Source organism: Saccostrea cucullata, unplaced genomic scaffold, assembly GCF_032062105.1.
Source record: "Saccostrea cucullata isolate Sc308-1 unplaced genomic scaffold, CSIRO_AGI_Scuc_v1 ctg942, whole genome shotgun sequence".
NCBI classification, from domain to species: domain Eukaryota; kingdom Metazoa; phylum Mollusca; class Bivalvia; order Ostreida; family Ostreidae; genus Saccostrea; species Saccostrea cuccullata.
The window spans coordinates 31659-37658 of NW_026923157.1; the positions used below are offsets into that span (position 1 = coordinate 31659).

General features: G+C 33.8%; 1 long non-coding RNA gene across 1 annotated transcript; it reads right to left on the bottom strand.

Annotated features, from left to right (window-relative positions):
* Positions 1-3776: 3776 nt before the first annotated feature.
* On the bottom strand, positions 3777-4471 carry LOC134263328 (uncharacterized). Its single transcript, XR_009991239.1, has 2 exons — positions 4370-4471; positions 3777-4072 (listed from the first exon to the last, which is right to left on the bottom strand). It is a non-coding gene; the product is annotated as an uncharacterized LOC134263328 (long non-coding RNA).
* Between the last annotated feature and the right edge of the window lie 1529 nt (positions 4472-6000).

Genomic DNA, 6000 nt, shown 5'->3' on the forward strand with positions numbered 1-6000 from the left:
TCGTAATAATTTGAATGGTATGTAACCATTTTGAAGGAATGCATAAATCAAAAGAAATCTTTAGTTGCCAGCTATATAGTGTAATATCTTGATGAAATGTGTCTAAGTCAAAGATGTACGTGTTGTAGATCGTTTGATCGTGTGTACATTTTTGTGATATCTATAATGAAATGATGTGCATTCCTTTTAACAATTATTTGTTACCTATTCATATTCTTGGTGTTTTATTACAATTTTTCTATTAAATATGATCTTTTTAAAGTAAAAGTACAATTTCTGATAAATATTTAATCTGAAAGTAACCCCAAACAGTCATTTAATTATTTAATCCCGTGTAAGTGCAAAAAGGTCAAGAATATGAGTATCGGTATATAGCCTATCTTTCATTAGTTAGAGGTTAAAGGTATATATTTTAATCATGTTTTGTAATCATTTGGCTATGTTCTTCATCATATTGAAGATTGAAAACATTGTGACAAAGACTTCTAAAAAATATTTACAAATATAGGGTGAATAATTGACTAAAAATAATAGAGTTCATTTGACTATTTTTTTTAATGGTGGACTTATCTTTTATGTTAATTGAATAAAAAAAATTATTCTTGATAAAATATTGTTTAATATTATTCAGTTTAAAAAGTTTATAAACGACGATGTTTGAAGAAGTATTTTTGTGATTTTTCATATTCCCTTTATGACAACAGACAAGTACCCCTAAAAATATTTGAAAATGTGAAGTCGCAGTATGTAAATACCATACCAAGTTTCACAGCCTGTTCTAGATTAAAAAACATATCATGATATCTTAACTGATTGATAAGCAAGTACTAATTAATCATTTTGAAAAGTTTGAAAATCTTGTGACAAAGACTTTTCCGACATAGGTTCTACCTTAAGTTAATTCTTGTTTTACTCCAACCTTTTACTCAGTTCTGAGTATATTTTTCAGAGAATTTAATATAAAAATCAGAACAAACATTTTCATTGTTGTAACGTCTTCTTTATAATGTATATTAATATGACAAGTTAATTGAAGACCATTTCTTTTTATGTCCCCGTAATCGAAGATTCGGGGGGTATATAGTTTTATCGTGTTCGTCTGTATGTCCGTCTGTCTATCTGGCGGTTTGTTTGTCCGCAAAAACCTTAACCTTTACCATAACTTTTCATTTATTGGAGCTATGACTTTCATATTTAATATGTATATTCCTTGTGACAAGACCTTACTTTGGGTACCACCAAATTTGACCTTTTGACATTTACCTTGGAGTTTGTTCCATTTTACACAAAAATGCCAAATTTTTACTTTGGCCATAACTTTTAAACGGTAGATACTAGTACTCTCATACTTCAAATATGTAGTTTTTTGGCATTACCTTTCATTGGATACTAAAAACCTTGACCTTTTGACCTTGACCTTGGAGTTTTCCGTACTTATGATTTTTCTTTTTTCCTTGGCCATAACTTTTGAACGGTAAGGGCTAGGGTATTCATACTTAACATATGTAATCCTTGTTACATAAAACATTTTCTTAAGAAATCATCAACTTTGGCCTTTGAGTTTGACCTACCTTTCAAAAACTTATCCTTAACCATTACTTTTGAACAAGTGGTGCTAGGGCTTTTCTATTTTGCAGTTGTATTTCTTGTGAGAAGACCCTACTTTGGGTAACAATATATTTAAATTGCATTTAAGAAAAGTTTAATCTTCGCTTTGTTGCCATACAGGGGCAAAGCTGTTTCACAAACACATCTTTTTATATATGAGGATTTGCGGATAAGAGATGGATACCTCAAAGCGTAACAGACGGACGGACGGACATCTCGATCACTATATACCCTCCCGCTTTTCAAGCGGAGGATATAATAATATATAATACTGCTGATTTTTCTGTCAGTTCGATGATTTCCACCATCAAAAAACAATGTTTACCTAACACTTAAGGCTTGATAAATCTTTTACTTCTTTAGAATCAGAATCATTGCATTTACCTTAAAATATAGCTATAATTGTATAATGTTATGAGATCAACATATCATCAGTTTATTCCCAATAAGCTCAGGTGAGCATTTTGGCCAATATGCTTCTTTATCCATTTTTATTTTGCCCCCTAAAAATTTTAGCTTTAATCTACAGGGGGTCATTTTTCTACGGGGGTCATTTTTCTTCACGTGGGTTCTGCAAATTTTTAGGGAAGTGACACTTTTTCTACAGGCAAAAGGGTCATTTTTCTACGTCGAATAATGACCGGGGGTCATTTTTCGCTGTCGAAAAATGACCCCCGGTCATTATTCGATGGGGGTCATTATTCGTCTTTAAACCGGCATATTTCATGAAGCGCGTTAGCGCTTCATGATAAATATGCCGGCGTGAAGCGTTGTAGTTCATATATCTCATGAATCTTCAAAAAATTAAATTCATTTCTTATATTTACATTATTTTTCTGATGACTTGCTTTAAATTTACGCCGTTCAACTGTCATTTTTAAAACAAAACAGTGTGCACTATATTTTTGACGACAAGAGTGGTATTATGACGTAACAATGGAGATATTCATGCTTATTCGTGATACATATCTAATGTAGTTCATGAGAAAATATACTGCATTTTATTTTGTAAAGAATCATAGGGGAAATTTATTGGAAATGTAAATATTAAGGAATGCTTTTGAGTTTTCTGTGAGTTATTGGTGTTTGAATCACACAGACTTGCCACGTAGCAATATTTCGTGGAGCTCGCTAGAAATTTTATATTGACTGAACAAATAAAGTATCAAAGCATAATTTCTGAACATTTACATCACAATTGCAAAAGCCAATTCGGATAATATCTGTGAATAAAGTACCATTTTTCTGTTTCTTTCATTCGCAAGTTTTTTGCAAAAGATTCTAAAATTTTAAATAGGAATTACTCTGATAGAATGTAAGGAACGATCTTCATAAGTTTCAAAATAATTGCTTGCAAAGTTTGTGAAAATTGAACTTAATCATTTCTTACTTTTTTCTGTTTCCATGTTTACGATGGGTGGTTTGAACATTTTAAATGCCATTTGCTTATCTAAATCACTGTCTATATGTAAAATTACTATAAAGATTCATCACGATTGTGTAGGGGATCAGCGAGAACACTTCTGGACGATTTTCTTCACTTTTTACGTTTCCATGAAAACCGTAGCTATATTCCCAGATAGCAAGACATAATTGGGCCAACGTTGGCCCACTGTTGGTAACCTTACGTTGGCCCACGGTAATTTTGCTCATCGGCCCAACGTTGGTCCAACATGTTGGCATATTGTTGGGCCAACGTAGGTTTAATTGTATGACAACTAACAGCCAACCTTAACAACTGGTTGGTTAGGTTGGCCCAACGTTGGCCCTTTGTTGAAATATGAGATGGCATATTGTTGGGCCAACGTAGATATAAGTGTATGCCAACTAGCAGCCAACCTTAACAACTGTTTGGTTAAGTTGGCCCAACGTTGGCCCTATGTTGAAATGTCAGATGGCATATTGTTGGGCCAACGTAGGTTTTAGTGTTTGCCAACTAACAGCCAACCTTAACAACTGGTTGGTTAGGTTGGCCCAATGTTGATCCTTTTTTACAATGTCAGATGGCAAATTGTTTGGCCAAGTAGTTATTACATAGAAACATTTGCAATTGGTTAAGTGATGTTTCACATAAACCTATTTTATGACTATTTAAAAAAATTAATACACAATTCAATCTGCATTCATAATGCATACATGGACATGTTCAATGAAAACATTACTAATGATTCACTGTGAAAATATTTTATATACATCAATTCAATCATAATTTACAAAATAAATTTTAAAATAGACAATAGAGGTAAATTATGAAAAGTTATCAATTCAAAGTTCTTAATCAGGGCTCACTTCCTTTATTACTGTCCTTTTGTTGTATTCCCGCTCTTTTTCCGTCCCTTCGTCGCCTCCCGTTTTCTTCATCTTGATCTTTGTCATACGTACTCGTACTTTATACACATCTTAATGCATTGTCTTCGATTTCATTGTTATTTACCGCCACATTTGTTTTCCTTTCAGTCTCTGACTGAAAATACAAAATAGTTTGATATTAAAAACAATACATGCAATTACTGGTCCAACTTATGAATAAATATTACTTAAATTAAATCTTTTAATAAAGAGAATGATGTATTATACTATTAGTACACCTTAATTTCCTTGTTACAATCGTGTCAGTGTAATAGACAGTTAAGAATTAGATGGAAACAAGTTAAAAGATGTTATTTAACACTTACAGAGCTCGTGTGCAAAAAAATGAAAAGGATGAATTCCGAATCAATTTTAACAGTTAATCTGAATAAATAAGAATAAATATACTTACATCGCTTCTAAATGCAGCTATAGCAAGTGTATAATCCACAAATTTAAATTTCACTTCTTCTTGCTTGCCCTGCATCACACCCTGTGAGCAATTGAATCTGACAACTCACTCCACAGTTTGGTGTAATTTGATTCCCGCGCGACTCTCCTATCTTCAGCGAACGCTTAACTTTTGTTTTTAATTATAAAGCTGTGTCATTTTGATTTATGTATATGCAGGCTTCATTCACATCCTGTTCCTGAGAACTTATTCAGTCTTCTCTAAATTCTCATGAATACAACGCTCATGAAAAAAAATTCATTATTTCAAGGGTTTTATTTCAAATAAATAAGCATGCATGTGCACAATTCAAAAAATATAATATAACACTCTTTGGTGCTGTGATCACTTAAGTTCAAAGTTAAAATATTGAAAATATCAGATCTAAAAACAAAAAAGTCATCCAATTAAAAGCATGGACATAGAATGTCCTCTTAATTATTGCAGAATGTGCAGCTAAATTAAAACTTAATTAGAACCAATGTTGTCCCAACGTTAAACTCAGCAGCTAAAAATGACACCATCATTTACTTAGTAGCTGGCAGTATAAAAATTGGGCCAGCGTTAGCCCAATATAAATAACCCATCTTTGAAACACCTAAACGAAAGAACACTCGTGCTTACATCAGGCCAACGTCGGGCCAACATACTACTACCAACTTGATAAGACACTTTCTTTAAGGGTGTATTACAAACATCGGGCCAACGTTGGGCCAACATACTACTACCAACTTTAAAAGACACTTTCTTTAAGGGTGTATTACAAACATTGGGCCAACGTTGGGCCAACATACTAATACCAACTTTAAAAGACACTTTCTTTAAGGGTGTATTAAAAACATTGGGCCAATGTTGGGCCAACACATTAATACCAACTTTAAAAGACACTTTCTTTAAGGGTGTATTACAAACATTGGGCCAACGTTGGGCCAACATACTACTACAATCTTTAAAAAACACTTTCTTTAAGGGTGTATTACAAACATTGGGCCAACGTTGGGCCAACATACTACTACCAACTTTAAAAGACACTTTATTTAAGGGTGTATTACAAACATTGGGCCAACGTTGGGCCAACATTCTACTACCATCTTTAAAAAACACTTTCTTTAAGGGTGTATTACAAACAGTGGACCAACGTTGGGCCAACATCAACATCCCTCCTTCCTTGGGAAGTAAAAGTGAATGGAATTAGCTAACGTTGGACCAACGTTGGGCCAAAATAGAAATTCTGCCATGGTCGAGAAGGTTGGCATGGTGACATTGGTCCAACGTTGACCCAACGTTGTTCCCCCAACGCCAACCATACAACCTTTTGCCAATGTTGGCCCAACATAGTCTTGCTATCTGGGTTGAAACAAATATTTTCTGCACAAATACAGCTGCATGATATCATTATGAAAAGTTAAGCAACATTGCCCCAGCCATTTGCGAGAATGTCCCCAGACATCGTTTTCGTGCGTGCAATACCAATATGTCCACCGACTGCGCATTACTACGCATGCATGCGTACTAATTAGTTTTCGTTTGTTTGTTTGTTGTTTTAACTCCTATGGAGACAAGACCACGTACTTGCCGATCCAGAGAGCTAA